The sequence below is a fragment of the Palaemon carinicauda genome, chromosome 1 (assembly GCF_036898095.1).
Source record: "Palaemon carinicauda isolate YSFRI2023 chromosome 1, ASM3689809v2, whole genome shotgun sequence".
NCBI lineage: Eukaryota > Metazoa > Arthropoda > Malacostraca > Decapoda > Palaemonidae > Palaemon > Palaemon carinicauda.
Window position 1 is genome coordinate 269,562,768 of NC_090725.1, and position 24,182 is coordinate 269,586,949.

The window sequence follows — 24,182 nt, forward strand, 5'->3', positions numbered from 1 at the left end:
CCTCCTTGCTTGCTGATGTATGCTACTACAGTAGTGTTATTGCTCATCAACACTACTGAGTGCCATCTCAATAATTCTTGGGATGCTTGTAATCCTATGAAGGCTACTTGCATCCCGAGGATGTTGATGTGCAGATGCCTTTCCTCTTTGATCCGCAACCCCAGATAGCTCAGATGTGCTCCTCACCACTCCTTCGATGCATTTGAGAACAAGCATGTTCAGAGATATCAAGTCTAGTGGGACTCCCTAGGCGAGATTTTCATCGTCAAGCCATCGGGCAAGACTTGAAAGTACACTTCCTTTAGGTCTATTGAAAACATGAAAACTTCCTCTCTGACTGAAGACAGCAAAGACCATACTGTCTTCAAGCAGAACTTGTTCAGTAGAAAGATTAATGACTGGTCTCCAGTCACCAGTCAACTTTACTAATGGTAGGAGTCAATGGTAGAAGCCAAGAGATCAGTCACCAACGACTTCAAACACATTTTTCTCCAACATCCCTTCCACCCCTGCCCGAACAGCCAGGAGCTTTCATGGATGTTGAAAAACTCTATCGAAACTAGAAACAGAGGAGGCGGGTGGTCCAGAAATGGTAGCAAGTAACCATGCTGAAGGAAAACCATCACCCAAACTTGACCTCGTGTCTCTGCCAAGTCACAGAACAGGGGGGAAAGCTGACATCAGCGTCTCCCTCTCTTTCCCATCTTCTCACCACTGCCCCTCCTAAACAGAGCAGGGTGGGTGCTCAAAAAGCCTGTGCATGCACAGGCTCTTTTCAGGAAGAGGTCGCAGAAGCTTTGGGCCGGGGTCTCGGAGTGGACCTTTCCTTGATCCTGACCCTGCAGGCTTCGCTGCCCTCTTTTATAGGGCCAAGGCCCTTGAGAGAATAAGTACAGTAGATCAAAGAGACATGTGAAGCAGTCCTTTACGAGTCCACCACAGCCTGCACACTACCCTCCGGCAGGAGAGAAGTGGCGCCCCACAGCGATGAGTCCCTCACCGCCAATACCACTTCAAAGGTAACTTGTCTTGAGAAGCAAGAAACCAAATTAGCCTACTGGTTTGCTGACTGGTGTGCAAGGAAGATTACTGCATACCCATCCAGCACCAGAAGACTATCGCACTTCCCCCAAATCCTCATAGACTTTGCAAAATATGTAACTGCCCATGATCACTAATCAAGCCAGGAAACAGTGTGGAGAGTGACCATGGCCGTAGACTTGGAGGCCGAAAAGAGCATCTCTTCCAACTTGATTATCTCCATCGAGAGTCCCTCCATCATAGCAGAAACTGATGGGTCAATCTGCACAGGTGAAAACATCGAGTTCTCTGGTGCAAAGAACCTCTGCTGCCTGGAGTGATGGAGGTAGGATCTTGCTTGACCTCAAGGCACAGAGTACATTCTCATACCTGAAATCTGATCATCCTCTCTATCCAGGACCAAGTACATGAGAGCTGACTAAGGTAGCTCCAACGAGGGCTTTAAACCTGGAGGGACACCCAAGTCTCAATCCATGACTGAATTCCTCCCAATCGGAGGGGACAAGGGAGACTCCCCAAGGCCATTGTACTCACGGTTGAGTATAAGGATCTTCATGAATGAATTCTCCAACTCGGATAGTCAGCCTCAGCGGGCAACAAACCGCCATCCAAAGTCTTCAAGACATCCTGCCACGGACCACTCTCACCTTTCACCCTTCTCCAAAGCCAAAGCTGAGGTAGGAAGCTCCAAAGACCAGGCTACCCACAGATATGACCATTCTGTCCCAAAGACAGACCTGGGCATGTAATCGGGGGTTGTCGAAAATCAGGACAGGCCAGCAACAACTGGAGGAGATCTAGTACGAAACCCAACAGGAACAAGAGGCATACCGGGTATACTTCTCTGCCTGCTGGTCAGGCGAAGGGGCAACCCTGCCCCAGTGCCCAAGGGCACAGGGAGCAAGCCCCTACCCCTACCATTCAAGACCAAACAAAGCATGCATGCACTCAAGAAAGGATTTGAATATTACCATATTCTCCATCGAATTGAGAGACTAAACTTTGACAATGGGAGGAACAGGAGTCCCATGTCCAGGAAGTAAAGGAGGAGGTGGTTGCCAAAGCTCATCCATCAACCTTCAAACAGACAGCGTATGGGACTGTACACCTGTATTCTGGCTGGCTACTGGGGAAGCTGAGGCCGGCAGGACTTAGGCCATAAAGCCAATACATCGGGTCCCGACCCAACAACTAGGGTGCTGTCCACCACCCTCCAGAGAGATGGTGTCGCAGCCCTTTCCCTGTGACCATGGCTGGCCCTCTTGAACTTCTTTGCCTTCCTCCACCTCTTTTTCATCAGAGAAGAGCCAGAATCAGAGTTGGAAGAGAACGAGGAGGAAGAAGATGAGGAAAATTAATGTGCACACTTCTTCCTCTTCCTCGCTTTTGCTCCTGGCTCTGCTAGCACGGCGATCGAGATCTGAGTGACCATCAACAACAATGCTCCCCCAAAGGGAGAAACCCCATGGGTTGCTTCAATAGGAGCCCCAATACTGAGGCACACTGTCACAGGAGGAGGGAAAGGCATACACGACCCCACAATGAATGGGGCCGAAGGCACAACCAACGATGCTGAGGGAGGAGGAACAGGCCCTAGAGCACCTGGCACAAAGGTTGGGTCATCAAACACAGTGAAAGGGGCAGGGAATAGAGGCACTGAGTCACAAATCAGGGCAGTACTAGGGATAGGAGTAACAGAGCACTTGTTACTTTTACCCTTACCTTTATCCTTCAAGGCAGCGGGGTTTACAGTTCCAAAACCTGGCGCCTTGTCAGCCAGTTCTGGAGCTACCTTACCAGGCTTACCCTTCTTAACCTTTAAAGGAACCACTGGGCTCCCTGACACAGAGAAAACCACCACACCCTTCAACACCGAGATCACCGAGGACACTTGAGAAACAAAAATGCACAGGAGGAAAACTTGGCTACTAACTCCCTCAAAGATGTCTTGGAGGGATTATCTGAAAGGCCAAAGGAAGACCAAGGCTTCTGGACTGTCAAAGTTGAGAAACCCTTAGCTTCCAAAGGAGAGTGACGAACACTAGGGATTCCCACATTCCAGCAAAACCTGAAAACTCGGTCGATGTCGATCAGAGTATTGTATTCCTGACACCTGAAACATATTACAAGGGGACCAATCCAGGCACATGAGCATAGCTGCGACAGCAGCAGCAGTGCCAATTGAGGAGACATAAGTCACATTAGACTTCTCCAGTCCTCTTGAGCATTGCCCAGTCCGTCCCCGACGTATGCTTCATATGTTTCCTCCCCCTCAAGGCATACACCCGCCAAAGGTCCCTCCTTTTGAGACATAATCTCCTCAATACTCATAACTCAATACAAAAAAAAAAACTGGGAAAAAGTAAACTCATTGCTTCTCTCTCCGTACTTTATTCCCCACTGTCTTTCTCTACCAAGATTCAAATCTGGCTTGGGACAAGGGGAACTTACTATTGGCTTCATACAACAAATACAATTTACAAGGATTATACACACCTTACGTTTATATAAGAAATATTTAACAATTATTAAATATGTGCTTCATAAAAGAAGTACGGTAAACTTTAAAATAATGCGACTGGTTAGAATACTGTAAACACAGGACCAGGAATGTTTTTTATGGAAATAAACAAAATATAAACACAATGTAAACAAAGAATCATGAATTTCTCGTTGGCAAAACATACAGTACTTTGAACAGCCACAATCAATATACGGTACAAATTGTTGACTGCCAACAGTTGTCCTCTACAAAAGACACAAAGGAAGCAAGGATCAACAAATGGTTTAGATATAAACCGGTTTCAGCGTCCTCCCTTCCCTGGCAAACACAAACTTCTTCCTTTCATTCCATTACAAACTATTAACATTCACTTCCCGAAATGAGAAAGAAATTAGACAGTTACATAGTGCTGCCTTGTATATCCATCTACGATAGCAGTTGAAACTAAAGTGAAGACTACCTAACTGGATATGGGGCAGGTGTCCCCAACCCACTTCCTACACAGTTGGATAACCGCTCGTTATCCTACTTTTAACGAACTACTGTATTCTTGCAGGCACTGAAACGATATCCCTAATTGAAGGATGAGAGTTTGTATGCCACTTAGGACCAAATATACAGTACCACTGCTCTTCACTCTTCTTTTTCTAAAAGGAGAGCTAACAGAAATATCACAAATTTTAAGTAATTTGTATTTTTCCTAACAGTACTTACCTCGAACTACTTTCTTAGGAGTATCTGGGATCTCCTTCCCATCCGACCAGAGTTTTGTGTAGTTTACCCAAAACCCATTTTCTATGAGGGGTAACCTCAGGCGGAGTGATACGCGCCCTGAGGCTAACCCCGGGTCAGAGAGCATGCTTGCTCAGGTCTCGATCTCCAGTAAGTTCTTGGTAGCTAAGGTCTCTAAGAATACCACGGGACACTCGGGGAAGGCAGGGTGGGCCATTACCTGAAAGTAGTTTGAGGTAAGTACTGTTAGGAAAAATACAAATTACTTAAAATTTGTGATTTGTTCCAACACGAAGTACTTACCTCGAACTACTTTCTTAGGAGACTTATACTTTAGGAAGTGGGCGTGGCCCTGAAAAGTTCTTGAGACCATGCTGAGGAATATCCAGAGACCTAGAAAGGAGGCTAGGTCGTGTTAACCCCATAAAAAATCGATCGAGAGGAAACTACATAAAAACCCATCTTAGTGTCTAAGAAACTCACCTGTGCAAGAAATCCTAGGCGACATGAGTTCCCCCCGTTGAGGTACTTGTCTCTGGCTCAGGGCCCTCCCAGAGCCCACTTGAAGCAGAAAAAGGGGAAGAAAGTACAAGGGGGTTTAAGGAACGAACCTGTGTCTCTTGTGCTTGTTACCCGCAGTTATCACTGAGGCTGTACCTTTAAACCGTTTGGAGCGCGGAAACGACGGTACCTATCGAGAACCCATCCAGGGATTTTCTTGAATAGTAATTCAAATAGTGAGCCATGAAGGTAGACTGGTTGGCCCAGGTGCCTGCTCTTAGGATCTGGCCCACTGCCATATTCTTCTTGAAAGCCAATGTAGTACTAAGGCCCCTAATGTTATGGGGCCTAGGCTTTCCCGGCAGGGGGATCCCTGCCTTACTGTAGGCCCTGATGATGACCTGCCGCAGCCAGAAGGAGATGGTATTTTTCGAGACTGGCTTCTTCACGAGGCCTGTGGAAACAAAAAGGCTTTTGATCTCGGGCCGGAGTCTGGCTGTCCTCTCCAAGTATTTCCTCAACGCCCTGACAAGGCACAGGCGCAAATCCTTCAAGTCGTCCGAACAGGGAATTGCCGGAATTGAAAAACCTTCAAACCTGGGGTCCCACATGGCAGGATTCTGGGTCTTAGCTACAAAGGAAGGGACGAACTTGAACGTGACTTCCCGCCAACCTTTCGAGTGAGCCACTTCGTAGGACAGACCATGGATTTCGCCCACCCGTTTAGCTGAAGCTAACGCCAGCAAGAGAACTGTCTTGAGAGTGAGATCCCTGTCCACGATGTCTTTCAGGGGCTCGAACGGGGGTTCGGATAACATTTTCAGGACCCTTGCCACGTCCCATTGTGGCACCTTCACAGTTTGTTCAAAACTTTTAATGAGCATTGAGATATGTCTGGAGTTACCTAGGTCTATGCCCTTCAGGAGAAAAACTTGGCCCAGAGCAGCGCGGACTCCCTTGATGGCCGGGATCGACATGTTGACCACGTCCCTGAGGTAAACTAGGAAGTCCGCTATCTGCGGAATGGAGGCCTTCAGGGGCCTGATGTCCCTAGCGGTGCGCCATTTGGTAAAAGTGGCCCACTTAGCCTGGTAGACCGCTGCTGATGATCGTCTCAGGTAGCCCGACATCCTCGTTGCTGTAATCGACGAATAGCCCTCCCTCCTCAGGAGGCGCTCGATAACCTCCACGCGTGAAGGCGAAAGGACCGAGGGTTCTCGTGGAATCTTTGGAAGTGTGGTTGCCAGAGAAGGTCTGGCCTGTCCGGAAGGGGCCAGGGCGGCTGTTGTGCTAACTCCCTTAGGTCCACGAACCATTCTCTCTCCGGCCACCAGGGCGCTACCAAAGTCATTCACAGGTTGTCCGCCATTCTTATACTCTGTTGAGGACCTGCCTGAGCATCCCGAAGGGGGGAAAAACGTACACGTCGAGATTGTCCCAAGGATGTTGGAAGGCGTCCTCGAACGCTGCTTTTGGGTCTGGCACAGGAGAACAGAACAAGGGGAGTTGTGTGTTCAGCCTCGTTGCGAAGAGGTCCATCACCGGAGAACCCCATTTTTGAATGATGGTTCTGGCTACTCCCGGGTGCAGAGACCATTCAGACCCTACCACTTGCCCCATCCTGCTGAGGCCGTTGGCGAGGACGTTCCTTTTCTCCGGAATGAACCTTGCCGAGATTCTGATCTGCTCCACTTTGGCCCACTCCAGAAGTTCTAACGTAAGGACGCACTGCTCCTTCGACCTTAGGCCTCCCTGTTTCTTTATGTAAGCTACCACCGTGGCTTCGTCGCACATCAGAGCCACGGTGTGTCCCCAGAGTAGGTGGACGAACTCCTGGCATGCCCTTCGTACTGCCCTTATCTCTAGTACGTTTATGTGCTGGGTCTCCTCTTGGGCCGTCCAGCTCCCTCTTGCTGACTTCCCTAGGAGATGGGCACCCCAACCCTCCTTTGATGCGTCCGTGAACAAGAGCATCTCCGAGGGGTCGGCTGCAAAGGGCATCCCCTTGAGGGTGTTCGTCCTGCAGCTCCACCATCCTAGGACCTGTTTCGTCTTCGGGAACACCGGGACCACCCTGTGGGGGGAGTCCGTCTGGTTCCAGCTCTCCTTCATGTTCCACTGGACCTCCCTGAGCTTCAGCCTGCCCTCGGGGACCAGTTTCTCCAATGACACAAGGTGGCCTACCAGTCTCTGCCAGTCCTTTGCTCTCCTGGGGTGGTCCGTCAGGAAGGGGCGGAGGACCTGGTCTAAGTTGTCCAGCCTTTCCGAGGAGGGGAAGGCTTTCACCAACCGGGAATCCAGAACCATTCCGAGGTAGGTCGTCCTGGTGGAGGATATAAGTTGGGACTTCTTTAGGTTGATGGTGATCCCCAGAACATTGCAGAACCGCAGAAGCTCGGCGCCTTGCTCCTTCAGTACTTCCTCTGAGACTGAAAGTAACAACCAGTCGTCTAGGTACCGAATCAGGTGAATGCCCTGTTCGTGTGCCCAGACTGAGACCATCGTGAAGACCCTCGTGAAGACTTGGGGGGCTGTGGACAGCCCGAAGCAGAGGGTCTTGAACTGCAACGTTTGGGTACCCCATTTTACCCGTAGGTACTTCCTGCTGGAGGGATGAACCGGGATTTGGAAGTAAGCATCCTTGAGATCTACTGACATCATGAAGTTCCCTTCTTTCAAGGACGCCAAGACCGACTTAGGAGTGTACATTTTGAAGTCGGTCTTGCAGACGAACTTGTTGAGGGCTGAGAGGTCTATGACCGGTCTCCACCCTCATGTCACTTTCTCCACCAGGAACAGCCTGCTGTAGAACCCCGGACATGGGTCCTGGACAGGTTCCATTGCTCCTTATGCTAACATTGCTGAGACCTCTGCCTGCAGAGCTGTCTTTTTCAAGGGGTCCTTGGGGGCTAGCCACTCCGCCTGCTGGTCTGGCATCAGAGGTGGAGGGTCCGCTAGGAAGGGCAACCTGTACCCTTCCTTCAGTACTGTCACGGTCCACGGGTCTGCCCCGTGGTCTTCCCATGCTTGCCAAGAATGTTTGAGGCATCCCCCCACCTGAGGCTTCGGCAGGAGTAGGGGGCCTCCCTCCCTATCTTCTCCTTGAGGTGCGGCCTGAACGTCCCCTTCTGGACGCTGCGAACGATGGTCTATAGGCGGCTTGGGTCGAGGCTGATCCCCTACAGGAGGGCTGAGATGACTGGAACCAGACCGCAGCCAAGTTGTCTCTCCTGGGCTGGCTAGGAGAGGCCCGAGGAGGGCAAGGCATGTCGGCGGAGGACCTTCTGTACGCCGGCCTTTTGGCCAGCTGGGGCCTGGGCTCGTACGGGTCCTTCAACTTCCTAACCCTCTCAATCGACTCCTCCGCTGCTTTCAGGGGAAAGACAGCGTCATCCCACAGGGTCAGGCTTCTCAGAGACCTGGCCTCTGTCCAGAAGCAGCCTAGTGATTTTGCTCAAGACTGTGTCCCTCCTCCGCAGGACCCAGTTACCGGCCAAAGCTAGCGACTGGTAGGAGAGGAATTTCAGGGCCTTACCTCCCGAACTGATAAGTTCCTTGAGTAAGGCCTGAGTTTCTGGTACCGTGAGATCGTATGAAGACTGGACGTCCACCAGTCCAGCCACAAGGAGACGTTGACTAAGTCCTTCGAAATCTCCTCCGAAGGAGAGAAGCAGATCGGAGCCGTCGACGCCCTCTCTTCTGAGGCACCCCGCCCCAACACGGCGAGTGCTGGCTCCAGTGCACAGGCGCCTGCTCTCTGTCCCTCCGGGAGGTAAAACTTACTCTGGGACTTCAGGCCCTGGAGTAGTTTGGAAGCACTCTGATTCTTGCGAGCCTCGGCGTGGTTGGGCTCTACCCAACTTCACGTCCCTTGCTAAAGAAAGAGCCAAGAAGGGCCACTGCTGGACCAGGGCGTCCACTAGCCTATTGAGACTGGAACGCCATGAATCTTCGGAGGAGGGCTCCGGCTTGTCCAGCCTGTGGTGGCTCCTGATGAGGTCTATTACCCTCCGATAGGTCGATACCTCCTCTGCCGAACCCTCTCCATGGTCGTCGAGTTCTTCCGAAGGGCGCGCTGACGCATGCGACGGCGGTACTCCGGCGAAGGCCCTCGCACGTGGGGGAGTCCTGGACCGACCCTCACGCGGGGGTTCTCGCTGAAGGACGGGCATCGCCGTCGGGACGGGGGCCTCCACCCTAGGTCCATCACCCTTTCCGGAGGTCCTCGTATCTGCGGGCAGGAGGGGAGCCGTAGGTCACGCTTGTGACGAGCTAGGTGGGCTTTAGAGGTCAGGACTCTGCTGCCAGACCAAAGGGGTGACTCTCTCCGCTCGGCGGATAGAGCCGGAACTTTCGCGGACTTACGCCTCTCGACTGGAACCTGCCAGAATGAATCCCTCCGTCGGTTGCTACTGCTGCCGGATTAGTATCTATCTGGGGAGCGCATCCTCGGGCCCCAACTTGAAGGGCCCGGCGCCGCAGCTAACTCCAGCAGCCTGTCGCGGTGAATCACCACCCACTCACCGTCCTGGTGGATTCTGGGCGCCGACTCTCGTGGCGCGATCTAGAGCGAGAACGCGACAGCTTCCTGCAGGACTTCTCCCGCCATCTCCTGAGCTTCCTCAGCGCCTCGTTCTCCGAAGAGCAGGAAAGCTCCTCCACTGAGGAGACCGAAGACTTATAGGCCCTCTTCGATAACCTTGCCTCCAGCGCTGGTGTAGGGGGGTTCCTTCGACGCTCCGTGGACGGCGACGCCTGTGGAAACACCTCCGGGAATATGGCCGACGGCGCTGGGGGGGAGCGTGGAGGCTCTTCCGTGGGGGACCAGGTCCTGAAGCCTTCCTCCATCCTCAGCAGTGACCTGAAAGGCGTCTTGGGGGGAACCCACGCAGTGGGGTCTGACGGCGGGGAAAGCTCCTTCTCGACGTCGCCCTTGGTTGCAGAAGTGCCTGAAAAACACGCCCAAGAGATGGAGAAGAATTAGGTACATTTTTCCCGCACATGGGGTCATCTGAGGAGACGTGACCTCCTTGCACCAGGACTCCGTCTCCCGTACACACTCCCGCCCCTCCCTCGCCTGGAACGACGCCACAACTCCACTATCCTGAAGGTCAGACTCTTGGGGAAGGGCCGCGGGCCTCTTCTCCACAATGGACTTACCTCGTCCCCTACTCTGGGTAGGGGAGGGTAGAAGGGAAGCTCCGTCCGACGAGACGCCCAGCGAAGCAAGGGAGGAAGGGATGCTCGGCTTCTTAGGCGACTTCTTCTTCTTGGTGCTATACCGCACCCACTGCACCTCATTCCATGACTCGCACTCCGGACACGTGGCAGAAGGGGAACAAATGCTGCCCCTGCACGAGGAACACAAGGAGTGCGGGTCAACTTCGGGCTTCGAGAGGAATGCTCCACACGATTTACCGGTCATAGGCCCAGGACAACGGCGGGGATGCTCCATAAGGCAGGAGAAAGCACTACGAGACACAAGCACGCACAGGGAAAGCACAAGGGGACCACGTGGGTACCGCGTGAGACACAAAGGGGTTGGGGACACACAAAGTCACACTGGGATTAGGAGAGCGGCGAGATGATATCGCTACGCGACCAGAGAACTTACTGGAGGGCGAGACCTGAGCAAGCATGCTCTCTAACCCGGGGTTAGCCTCAGGGTGCGTATCACTCCGCCTAAGGTTACCCCTCATAGAAAATGGGTTTAGGGTAAACTACACAAAACTCTGGTCGGATGGGAAGGAGATCTTAGATACTCCTAAGAAAGTAGTTCGAGGTAAGTACTTCGTGTTGGAACAAGCTATTTTTCAAGCCTATGCTCTAAAAGATAGAATGCTCTGTTGCGTAACACAAGCACCTTTATTTGATCCAGCCTGCATTTGACTCTGCTCTTGCCATAAGAGGAAGAAGGAGAGAGAAAAGCTAGTCTCTTTATGTTTTAACTTGAAACTTGTACCATCCTTGTACTTTTATCAGTGTTTGTCCCAAGAGAGCTTTGACACCTACTCAGAATGTTGAGCTGCCACAGCAGGTTGTACGGAGAAGGTGTTTAAAGTTTTGTAGGCAACATCCCCTGGGTAGAATGAGGTAAAGATGGTCTGTCTGTGCCAAACACCTGTCTTTATTATCTGCAAAACAACAGGGTCCTCATAAAGGGTAGGGAAGGGGCATACCCGAAATTTTGTGAGCCATTACAATTCTAGACTGTAAATTGCCTTGCTTGATCACTTTACATAGGCAGAAAGATACAGGCTTCTTTGATATTTCTTTACTGTGTTTCCTGATACTGACAAGAAGTTACTTACACTGGCCTATGACGTCGAGTACGATTCAGTAAGCATAGCAAAGCCCTCACAAGTAACAGAAGCATCTCATACTTGTTTCACCAACAAAGTCTCAGCAACAAGGAATTGAGAAACCCTCAAATCTCTCATCAGTAACTTACAGGATACAAGTTTCCTCCCCAAAACTCAGGAATGAAAGAGAATGATAATAAACTCCAGCCTCAGAGTGTTGGATCAAATTAGAAAGATCAGAGAGTTTGCCTAATAAACTTCCCTAAGCTAAGGGTCACAAAAAACCTGTCTTGAGGGAAAGGTCCCCCATTTGAAAACTTTCTTGAGGCTTAAAAGACACCCAAGTTCAAATTCAGGGAATGAGTCTCGTATTCGAGAAGTCTCAGTTTGTGATAGAGGCATGGTTGTTCAAAGGTACATATCGGTGAATAACTTCTACATGAAGAGATTTTGGCCTTCATTGTCAATACCTGACTCAAGTGCTTCTCTCAATTAAAATGACCTACTTAAGAGAACATCCTACCAGACAGAGAACACATCAATGACACCAACAATCACAGAAAATGGCTTACCTCCCCTGGTACAGAATACAGCTTAGAAAGGCCTCCAAAGGTATCCAGACATCTCTGCATTTCTATAAGAAAAGATTCTGTTGGTCAACTTTCAATTGTGAAGTGCCAATAACTTTACAGACTGATGGTACCTCAGTAGGTGAAACCAAAGAAGTGGGCTACTAAGAAATCTTGTTTGACCCCTTGACCAACTTTGATAGCAAGCAAGATACCACTCAGCTTGAGACCGGGCCAACGAGGAACTACAAAAACATTTCAAGAACCTGAGTCTTCCATACTAAGTTGAAAACCCGGAACCTCATATATCAGAATAAATGTCTGAAATACATATACATCAAGACAATCACAAAAGTATTATGAGGTGTATTCAATGATGGCCCAAAGAACGCAAGGCAATTCCTGATCAACTGGGTGGCAAATTGGTTAATCACTGGTGATCACCAAAGCTTGAATAGCTACAGTATTTGACCATACAAAAAAGCTTGCCCCTGAGAACCAAGCTGATCTGCACTTTCATTTATCCCATCTGGAATGTATGAGGAGGATAGCTCCACAATGTGGGAATCTAAAATTCTGCATCTATCTTACTCTATCAAGTGGCAGAGACAAAGGAAAACCATTCCCCCCCCCCACCACAACCTTCTCGTCAACATATGACTTGACAGTGTGTGGTGTTGTCCCTGATCAAGGCTACTAAATAACCCATTACTGTATTTGATCTTGGTACATATGCTAGAAAGGCAAGGAACACTATACAATCAGGAAGTTGATATGCAAACAAATCATCTACTGTCCCCACCCCTAAAGCAACTAGAGACTCTACGTGTGCATCTTAGCCTTCCATTGTTACGTCCAAAATCAGAAGCATCTTTGGAGGTGGGAAGTTCAGCAATACTACCACTATGGGGTTCCTCTTGTATACCCACAAAGTTATTTTGGCCTTCACTTCCTAGCTCAATAGCACTGAGAGAAGGCATATTCTTGGAAGTTGTTTAGAGATTTTTCAGGCCCCACAAAAGCAAGAGCTAGTGGGAATGCCTGTAGGGTACAAGCTTCTCCAATGATGACAGGTGACCATGGAAAATATGCCAAAGCTAAGTTAGTAAATTTGATGGGGTCAGAAAGCTAAACTAGTTAGTTTAGCCTCAGAAAAACAGGAATGAGGAAGATCAAGTTTCTCAATACTCTACTTACTGTCAAACACATTCTCCAAAAGGGGTTACCTTTTCCCTTAGACAGTGAGTGACGGACCCATCTACTTTAAGTAAAGGAGGAACTGTTGAATCTACACCAAAGGGCGCAGATTTAAGGGTAGCCCACCATTTATGTTCCTCAGTTGTACCAGAAAGGCGTTCTCTCATGGTCAAATTGTATTCCTTTTAAGTTGAAGCATAAATTCTCTGAGCAACAGTTCTTAGCGGAATGTAGTTATTCCAAGTCAAATCTGAGCTGATACCTTTCCAGAGATGATAGCCCTCCTGCTTCTCCAAATAAGCATGTCTACAATCATCATTGAATTGGGATTTGTCTTTCACTTGGTACTTTACCACACACGAAGGGATGCGCCTATCAATTATGATGATCAGATTCACATTCAAGTACTGTATAGAAGAAAGATAAACTTAAATTGCTGGATTATTAGAGGCACTGTTGCAAAGGCCATGCCTCATCCCTGAATCTGAACAAGAGCAAGAGGCACAACACACTTATTCAACATACACCAATTCAAATGCAAAAGATAACTCAAAATGGCATTACAGTCTACTTGAGATTCTAAATATATCTTACATGAGTATGACATATCAGGGTCAGGCTGCTCAGTCCTAATTACTAACAAAATCATGGCACAATCAGACATCCCAACTGGAGAACCAACATTACTTGTTAAAAGACCAGGGGAATCATTGTAAATTAAGTTCAAGCAGTTACTAGACCTTCAGTAGGTTCACTTATGATTTGCTCACAGCCTGATTCATAGCCAAAGTCCAAAGCTATTAAGCCATGGCGATCAGTAGGAGAAACAGAATTTAACCACTCCCTATGGTAAGAGTTGAAATCACCAACATGCACAAAGGAGGCCTTTCTATCCTCTTCTTGAATCTTAGTCATAGTGGTAAAATGATAATCAAAGATAGAATCACTAGAGTCTGGATTCCCATAGATAGAACACAATTAAAAGTTAGTTATCATGCCAGCCACAAACTTTTATGACCTGAATCTCATGACATCCACGTTCATAGCTGCACTTATGAGAAGCATAGTACTAAACTCGCTTCTAATATACACCACCATTACCCTTGCCCTATGAATGGCATTCTGTTTCAAAATTATTGGTTTCTAAACTTCTGGAATAAGGAGCTCAGACGAGTGCCTCATTTGAGAAACCAAAATTCCTGAGCATAATGAAATATCATACTATCTGGAGGCAATTTTAAGATCTCTAATATTGCAATGCAGTTCATGAATAATGCATACAGTATACAGTAGAAATTTATTATTTGAGCACAATATTGAGTTGATTTTCATCCATCCACATATCATCATCATCCAGGTGCCACATCCCGAAACATATCTGCAATCATGGCTCACCATTCCCTATATTTCCACACACACACAGACACATACACACACACACACACACACACACACATACACACACACACACACACACATATATATATATATATATATATATATATATATATATATATATATATATATATATATATATATATATATATATATATATATATATATATATACACACAAATATATGCAGTATACAGGGTAAGAATTATGTTATTTTCATTAGTAAAATAAATTTTTGAATATACTTACCCGATGATCATGTAGCTGTCAACTCCGTTGCCCGACAGAAATCTACGGTCGGGATACGCCAGCGATCGCTATCCAGGTGGGGGTGTACTCAACAGCGCCATCTGTGAGCAGGTACTCAAGTACTTCTTGTCAACAAGAACTCAATTTTCTCCTCGGTCCACTGGTTCTCTATGGGGAGGAAGGGCGGGTTCTTTAATTCATGATCATCGGGTAAGTATATTCAAAAATTTATTTTACTAATGAAAATAACATTTTTCAATATTAATCTTACCCGATGATCATGTAGCTGATTCACACCCAGGGGGGTGGGTGGAGACCAGCATACATGTTAACAAAGAAGCTAAGTATCCCGTATTTCATTTTATTAGTTATTCAAAATAACAAACATAAAATAAATAAGTACCTGGTAAGGAAGTCGACTTGAACCATTACTCTGCCTTTATTAAGTACGTCATCCTTACTGAGCCTAGCGGTCCTCTTAGGATGCTGAACGACTCCTAGGTGCTGAAGTATAAAGGGCTGCAACCCATACTAAAGGACCTCATCACAACCTCTAACCTAGGCGCTTCTCAAGAAAGAATTGACCACCCGCCAAATCAACCAGGATGCGGAAGGCTTCTTAGCCAACCGTACAACCCAAAGAACAACAATAAAAAGTATTCAAGAGAAAGGTTAAAAAGGTTATGGGATTATGGGAATGTAGTGGCTGAGCCCTCACCTACTACTGCACTCGCTGCTACGAATGGTCCCAGGGTGTAGCAGTTCTCGTAAAGAGACTGGACATCTTTGAGATAGAATGATGCGAACACTGACTTGCTTCTCCAATAGGTTGCATCCATAACACTCTGCAGAGAACGGTTCTGTTTGAAGGCCACTGAAGTAGCCACAGCTCTCACTTCATGTGTCCTTACCTTCAGCAAAGCAAGGTCTTCTTCCTTCAGATGAGAATGTGCTTCTCTAATCAGAAGCCTGATGTAGTAAGAAACTGCGTTCTTTGACATTGGTAGAGAAGGCTTCTTGATAGCACACCATAAGGCTTCTGATTGTCCTCGTAATGGTTTTGACCTTCTTAGATAGTACCTAAGAGCTCTAACTGGGCAAAGTACTCTCTCCAGTTCGTTCCCCACCAAGTTGGACAGGCTTGGGATCTCGAACGACTTAGGCCAAGGACGGGAAGGAAGCTCGTTTTTAGCCAAAAAACCGAGCTGCAAGGAACATGTAGCCGTTTCAGATGTGAAACCTATGTTCCTGCTGAAGGCGTGGATCTCACTTACTCTTTTAGCTGTTGCTAAGCACACGAGGAAAAGAGTTTTTAATGTGAGGTCCTTAAAAGAAGCTGATTGGAGCGGTTCAAATCTTGATGACATAAGGAACCTTAGGACCACGTCTAGATTCCAGCCTGGAGTGGATAACCGACGTTCCTTTGAGGTCTCAAAAGACCTAAGGAGGTCCTGTAGATCTTTGTTGGTGGAAAGATCCAAGCCTCTGTGGCGGAAAACCGCTGCCAACATACTTCTGTAACCCTTGATCGTAGGAGCTGATAGGGATCTTACGTTCCTTAGATGTAACAGGAAGTCAGCAATCTGGGTTACAGTGGTACTGGTTGAGGAAACTGCATTGGCCTTGCACCAGCTTCGGAAGACTTCCCATTTAGACTGATAGACTCTGAGAGTGGATGTCCTCCTTGCTCTGGCAATCGCTCTGGCTGCCTCCTTCGAAAAGCCTCTAGCTCTTGAGTCTTTCGATAGTCTGAAGGCAGTCAGACGAAGAGCGTGGAGGTTTGGGTGTACCTTCTTTACGTGAGGTTGACGCAGAAGGTCCACTCTTAGAGGAAGAGTCCTGGGAACGTTGACCAGCCATTGCAGTACCTCTGTGAACCATTCTCTCGCGGGCCAGAGGGGAGCAACCAACGTCAGCCGTGTCCCTTTGTGAGAGGCGAACTTCTGAAGTACCCTGTTGACAATCTTGAACGGCGGGAATGCATACAGGTCGAGATGGGACCAATCCAGCAGAAAGGCATCCACGTGAACTGCTGCTGGGTCTGGAATCGGAGAACAATACAACGGGAGCCTCTTGGTCATTGAGGTAGCGAACAGATCTATGGTAGGCTGACCCCACAGGGCCCAAAGTCTGCTGCAAACATTCTTGTGAAGGGTCCACTCTGTGGGGATGACCTGACCCTTCCGGCTGAGGCGATCTGCCATGACATTCATATCGCCCTGAATGAACCTCGTTACCAGCGTGAGCTTTCGATCTTTTGACCAAATGAGGAGGTCCCTTGCGATCTCGAACAACTTCCTCGAATGAGTCCCTCCCTGCTTGGAGATGTAAGCCAAGGCTGTGGTGCTGTCGGAGTTCACCTCCACCACCTTGTTTAGCTGGAGGGACTTGAAGTTTATCAAGGCCAGATGAACCGCCAACAACTCCTTGCAATTGATGTGAAGTGTCCTTTGCTCCTGATTCCATGTTCCCGAGCATTCCTGTCCGTCCAGTGTCGCACCCCAGCCCGTGTCTGATGCGTCCGAGAAGAGACGGTGGTCGGGGGTCTGAACAGCCAATGGTAGACCTTCCTTGAGAAGAATGCTGTTCTTCCACCACGTTAGAGTAGACCTCATCTCTTCGGAAACAGGAACTGAGACCGTCTCTAGCGTCATGTCCTTTATCCAGTGAGCAGCTAGATGATACTGAAGGGGGCGGAGGTGGAGTCTCCCTAACTCGATGAACAGGGCCAGCGATGAAAGTGTCCCTGTTAGACTCATCCACTGCCTGACTGAGCATCGGTTCCTTCTCAGCATGCTCTGGATGCATTCTAGGGCTTGGTTGATCCTTGGGGCCGACGGAAAAGCCCGAAAAGCTCGACTCTGAATCTCCATACCCAGGTATACAATGGTCTGGGATGGGACGAGCTGGGACTTCTCTAAATTGACCAGGAGGCCCAGTTCCTTGGTCAGATCCATAGTCCATCTGAGATTCTCCAGACAGCGACGACTTGTGGGAGCTCTTAAAAGCCAGTCGTCTAAATAGAGGGAGGCTCTGATGTCTGCCAAGTGAAGGAATTTCGCAATATTCCTCATCAGTCTGGTAAACACAAGAGGTGCCGTGCTTAGGCCAAAGCACAGGGCTTGGAACTGGTACACAACCTTTCCAAAGACGAATCTTAGGAAAGGTTGGGAGTCTGGATGGATGGGGACGTGAAAGTATGCGTCTTTCAGGTCTAACGAGACCATCCAGTCCTCCTGCCTGACCGCTGCTAGGACCGACTTCGTCGTCTCCATCGTGAACGACTGCTTGGTGACAAAAGCATTGAGAGCACTGACGTCCAGCACCAGTCTCCAACCTCCTGTCTTCTTGGCTACCAGGAAGAGACGGTTGTAAAAGCCCGGGGATTGATGATCCCGGACTATGACCACCGCTTCCTTTTGTAGCAAGAGCGACACCTCTTGTTGCAACGCTAGCCTCTTGTCCTTCTCCTTGTAGTTGGGAGAGAGGTTGATGGGAGATGTAGCTAGAGGGGAATTGCGGCAGAACGGAATTCTGTATCCCTCCCTTAGCCACTTCACAGACTGAGCGTCTGCACCTCTGCTCTCCCAAGCTTGCCAGAAGGTCTTGAGTCTGGCTCCTACTGTTGTCTGGAGAGGAAGGCAGTCAAAACTTGCCTTTTACGGACTTGGAACCCTTCTTGGACTTGCCACGGTGACTGTCTGCACGGGTACCTCCTCTGCTGGAGGTTCTGCCACGAAAGGGCGGGATGAACCTAGAAGCAGGTGTGTCAACTGCTGCAGGGCGGAAGGGTCTAGGCACGGAAGGTAAGGTTTTAGCCTTACGTGCAGAAGAAGCCATCAGATCATGAGTATCCTTCTGGATAAGTGAGGCAGCCATCCCCTTAATCAACTCCTCCGGAAACAGACACTTGGAGAGAGGAGCAAACAACAACTCTGACTTCTGGCAAGGAGTGATACCAGCAGATAAGAAGGAGCGAAGATGTTCTCTCTTCTTAAGGACTCCTGATACATATGAAGCCGCAAGTTCACCAGACCCATCCCGAATTGCCTTGTCCATGCTAGACATGATCAGCATGGCCGAGTCCTTATCTGAAGGGGAAGTCTTCCTGCTTAAGGCTCCCAAACACCAATCGAGGAAGTTGAATATCTCGAAGGCACGAAAGACTCCCTTCAACAGATGATCTAAATCGGAAAAGGACCAGCAGATCTTCGAACGTCTCATAGCCAACCTGCGGGGAGAGTCAACCAGACTTGAGAAGTCGGCCTGGGCAGAGGCAGGAACCCCCAAGCCGGGTTCCTCTCCCGTGGCATACCAGACGCTCGACTTAGAAGCAAGCTTGGGAGGAGGAAAGACAAAAGAGGTCCTTCCCAGTTGCTTCTTGGAATGCAACCAGTCCCCCATAACCCTCAAAGCTCTCCTAGATGATCTGGCGAGAACAAGCTTGGTGAAGGTAGGCGCAGCAGACTGCATGCCCAGAGCAAACTCGGAGGGAGGAGAACGAGGGGTTGCAGACACAAAATGCTCAGGATACAAGTCCCTGAACAAGGCAAGGACTTTGCGAAAGTCTAAGGAGGGTGGCGAAGACTTGTGTCCTTCAATATCAGAGTGAGGTTCATCCAGATGTGCAGTTTCATCATCCGATACATCATCATCCGAAAGTTGAGTTGTGAGTGGCAAAGGCAGAGCAGCAAGCTGAACGGCTGAATCCGGCAGAACGGGTGCATGCGTACCTGCGGATCCAACATCATGCCTCTGCTGGTCGGTCTGCGAGCTGGCAACAACAAAAGCAGAGGGCTGGTGTGTGGGAGGGGCTGCGGTGGGCTGAGGAGCATGCGGTATGGTATGCAGAGCATGCTGTAAGGTATGCGGCTCATGCTGCATGGTATGCAGAGCATGCTGTAAGGTATGCAGAGCATGCTGTAAGGTATGCAGAGCATGCTGCATGGGCTGAGGAGAATGCCGCATAGTGCTGGAACCCGGCAACTCCTGATGCGGCAGCTCACGCATGTTAGCAGATGGTGCAGCAAGAACATGCGTCTGGCAGGGAGGACTGCGCATCGGTGGAGGAGCTCTCACAGGTGGAGTGTGGGAGCAGGCAGCCGCAGTATCTGCTGAGCGCACAACCTCTGCGGGTTGTAGGTTAACAGGAGAGGTGTTAACTTTCTCGGCATGATACTCCTGCATGAATGCCGCAAGCTGAGACTGCATAGTCTGCAGCATGGACCACTTAGGGTCTACTGTGGTTGGAGCAACAACAGACGGAGCAGTAGCCTGTTGAGGGACCACTCTACCTCTCTTGGGAGGTGTGCAGTCATCAGATGACTGCGGCGAGTCCGAACTGACCCAGTGGCTACACCTGGCCCGTTGGACTAGCTCGGAAGGGACCTTACGTTTGAGCGGTCGTGAGACCTTGGTCCACCGTTTCCTCCTGGAAACTTCTTCCACAGACGAGGAATGTAAGGGCTCATTCGTCTGTATGTGGATGGGACGATCCTTAACAGATACGTCCGCAACCACTGAGGATACATCCGTGCGCCGATCAAGGCCTGCCGAACCCTTTGGTCCTTCGACATTGCTTCTCCCCTGGGCTCGGGAGCTTGCAAGAGGTCCCGGACTGGGAGGACGACTGGCACGCACAGATGTACCCTCATGCGCAACACTGACACTGACACTATGCACATCACTAGCACTAACACTTCCCACTGCACTCTTCGCTTTCAGCTCTCTGACATCTGCCAAGAGCTGATTGCGGTCACTAACCAACGACTCCACCTTCTCACCGAGAGCCTGAATGGCACGCAACATATCAGCCATTGCAGGCTGAGCACTCGTAGCAGGTTCGGGAGTCACCACCACAGGGGAAGGAAAAGGTTGAGGGGCATGGGGAGAGGAAAAATCCACAGAGCGAGAAGAACTCCTCCTATCTCTCTCCTTCTCTAACCTACGTGCATATCTAAGGAATTCGTTAAAATCGAATTCCGAAAGCCCAGCACATTCCCCACATCGATCTTCCAATTGACAGGATTTACCCCTACAATTGGACCATACGGTGTGAGGATCTATAGAGGCCTTCGGAAGACGCCTAGTACAAGTCCTAACACTACACTGCCTGTATTTAGGAACTTGTGACTGGTCAGACATCTTGAATTTAGAAGTAGTCAAGGGGGAATTCCAAAATTAAGCAAAGTTCGTTAACCAATAAATCAAATTAATTCCAAAAGCTTGCTAAGCTAAGGATAAAGCTTCCTGAACAGCGAAGGCTAAACTTTAGAGCAAATACATCACCAAATCGTGAACAATAACTCCAAAATCAACAGCGTATCCAAGTAGGTCTTGCCGGCGGCACGACAGAGGAAAAATTGAGTTCTTGTTGACAAGAAGTACTTGAGTACCTGCTCACAGATGGCGCTGTTGAGTACACCCCCACCTGGATAGCGATCGCTGGCGTATCCCGACCGTAGATTTCTGTCGGGCAACGGAGTTGACAGCTACATGATCATCGGGTAAGATTAATATTGAAAAATATAATTTACTTGTACTGTATATAATACTAAAGCAGTACTGGCTATGTTGATTAGATTAAGAATGGGTATTTTACAATATATTCCTGTTCTCTATGACCCCAAGCAATTGAGACTTACGTTAGCATAGACAGAAAAGAGGAGAGGGAAGGGGAGGGCAAGGTTAAATTATGTTAGGTTAGCACAGTGGCATTCTGTAATTGCCATTCTAACAATCCTGACACATTATTTCATTATCATCATCCAAAAAATCTCTAATTTATCTGAGGCACACTTCAAAACTCTCAGATGCAGAGAGGACAATGAGATGAAGCAATTCTGGTATATCTTCACCCTTGCACCGTCACATGTAGACATTGACCCATTCTTTTGCCCTTATCACAACCAAGGAAAAATCACCTTTACCCTTTTTACTTTGGGAAGAATTCACGCCTCCTCACCCTCAAATTACCCAGTGACCGAGGACACCATATGCTTCATGATACATTAATGTACAGTATATCTGATTGGTTCACGGGTAAATTATAGAGCAATTGTGACAGAAATAACTATCAAATACATTCAAATTCTAGTGTTTATAATTTTTCGTATTAGTGTACTGGTCCAAAAATCAAATAGCCTACCAGCCTCTTTAGCATATAATATTCTTCATGAAATCAAATTACAATAAATGCTATAACCCCAATGCTTGACAAAAACACCTTAATTTTACCCACACCTTATTCATAACTAACATCCTATTACTTAATTGGTCTTGTCCCGACCTGAAAAGCTGCCTTACTGGAAGCCTACCAGTAACACAATTATGAAATAGGTTGTAGCTCACAATTGCGCCTTTTGATAACAATCTATAAAATTCAACATGTCCCACAGTATAGGCTATACCTTATCCCTCTGGGTCTATTCAATCAATCACTTTTCCAAAACCTTTATATTGTGCTAAATATTGCAATAAAGTAGCCATGAAAAATATTAATACGACACCAAGTCCAAAGGACAGTTAGACGACAACTTGATAGTATTTGGCGTCACTGGAAATGGCAAGAAATTATATTAGACCAAGACAACTACAAGTAAAAGTACAATGCTGACAACAGAATAGACACTTATGTTCACAGGATAACCAAACTAACCTTGACAGCAATAAGATGAATATGCCGGCAAATGAATGTCAGAATTCTGAGATCGTCCTGCTGATTTCGTGAATGACACCAAGTTGGGATTCACATCAATCCATGATATGTTTCCAAATTACAATGATTCACTCAACTACTTCACTGAAATTCTTATAAAATTGTTAATGTGCTGACATTGACCGTAATTTAGAATCCCTGTAATATGAAATTTCATAAATTTTTTGTCCTTGGATTTTGATCTACAAGACAGCGAAAAGGACGAGGTTAATTGTGACTGTGTGAATGCGAATAAGTTAACCACAACCTGGTTTCTAATTAATATATACAGAAAATATTCCACATTCACCTGTATATAAGTCTCAGAAGAGTGATGGGAAGATGTTGATGTAGTTCTCCTGGGTAAGCTCCTAAGAGAAGGCTAGTAAGTAATTACCGAGTGTTTGTTTTTGGTGGGATGTTTGGACTCGGGTAAACTCTTGCTGCAGACGATGCAGCAAATGAAGAGCGTTGCCAAGTAGTAGATACTTCTTTTAGTTATCATAACAAAACTTGGTTCCTTTTAAAACAATTATAATAAATGTTGTTTTTAAAACTAATATTCATATAATAATTCTGCTTTATATCCCAGTTACGCGCTTAATAATGTGTGATGGGATTTCGGAAAATGGGCTAACCTGAATCTCTAACACCAGGCGTAGTTTTCGTCAGTGCTATTCGGCTCTTTCCGAAAATCATCAATTTCTTAAGTAACAATGTAATTCTATTTTGTTTCAAACACTTCTTAATGAGGGCACCATTTCGACTCTATGTTGATATGTGTCACCGTGTTACTTGCAAATAATCCCCTTTCTGATATTCAACATGTAGCTGATCGGTAAGGATTTGGTTTGCAAACAGTTATGAAATTTATTGAAACACAAGGGGAAATGATCCTGCATTCCATAGGGTTCGTAGAAATCCGAGCTTTACCCGTGCAGCTTCAATTTATTAATTTCTTATATTTATAAAATGCGTTCTAGGACTCCGTCACTATTTTAAGAGTAGGGGAAAAGTTAAGGGGTCGAAAGCCTGATGATAGCACATGGGAGGAATGGACCAGGGGATGTTAAGGAGAACGTAAGAATACACAGCTATAATTAATGTTAATTTGAGAAGGCCTTTCCATGTTCACATAAACTTCGCTTAATTAACACTGATGTTATACACACATGGTGTTGGGTATAAAGGAAGAGAAGACATACGTTTAAACTGACGCTGAAGAGATGATGATTAGAGTATTATGATTGATCTGCTGTGTTGCATCTGGATACTTATACAACTCTCTCTCTCTCTCTCTCTCTCTCTCTCTCTCTCTCTCTCTCTCTCTCTCTCTCTCTCTCTCTCTCTCTCTATATATATATATATATATATATATATATATATATATATATATATATATGTGTGTGTGTGTGTGTGTGTGTGTGTGTGTGTGTGTGTGCGTGCGTGCGCGCGCGCATTAAAATCTTAGCAAAGCTTTCATCTATTTCTCATCGCAAGTAAGATAAAAGCAGTTGATATGTATTATGTAGAATTATAAGTGCTAATTGCGTTAAAATATCGAATCTGACAATTACGGGTTGGTTTCATATTACAATATACTGATATAGCTGGTGAAATTACAACCAGTTTTGAACAATATTGAGAGTTGCATGAGAGGAGAGTTCATAGATAAATCGAAAGTGCCAGCGCACACGACCTTGGATTTCTATGATGAATGAGTTGCTTTCATTTTTAATATGACTCGTTGCTAAGACAGGGGGTTATTGAACTAAAAAAGAAAATAAGTGCAGGACTGCAGGCAGTGCACGGCTGGGATTGGACGGGAGAGTAAGAAGAGAACGAAAGAAAAAACCCTCACTGGTTCTCTTGAGCTTGATTTATGAACTGTGACGGGATGTAACCTCTCGAAGGTGGTATACGTTCAAAGAGTTTTAATAAACAGTATCGCGGTGCACACTCGGGTGCTTCATTACGTCTACTTATGCTATCTGTTG

At 47.5% G+C, this 24,182-nt stretch overlaps 1 protein-coding gene across 6 annotated transcripts in view; it reads right to left on the minus strand.

The window, feature by feature from the left end:
• LOC137656253 (sedoheptulokinase-like) overlaps positions 1 to 24,122 on the minus strand; it is a 166,075-nt gene extending 141,953 nt beyond the window's left edge. The window contains exons 1-2 of one of the 6 annotated variants that reach the window (XM_068390441.1): positions 22,496 to 22,639; positions 22,147 to 22,298 (exon numbers count right to left, since the gene is read on the minus strand). The gene's annotated coding sequence lies outside the window, so the exon portion shown is untranslated. Of the gene's footprint in view, positions 1 to 22,146; positions 22,299 to 22,495; positions 22,655 to 23,390; positions 23,412 to 24,046 lie in introns of those variants that run through there. The other 5 variants (XM_068390434.1, XM_068390446.1, XM_068390456.1 and 2 more) reach the window with 5 other exon arrangements.
• Between the last annotated feature and the right edge of the window lie 60 nt (positions 24,123 to 24,182).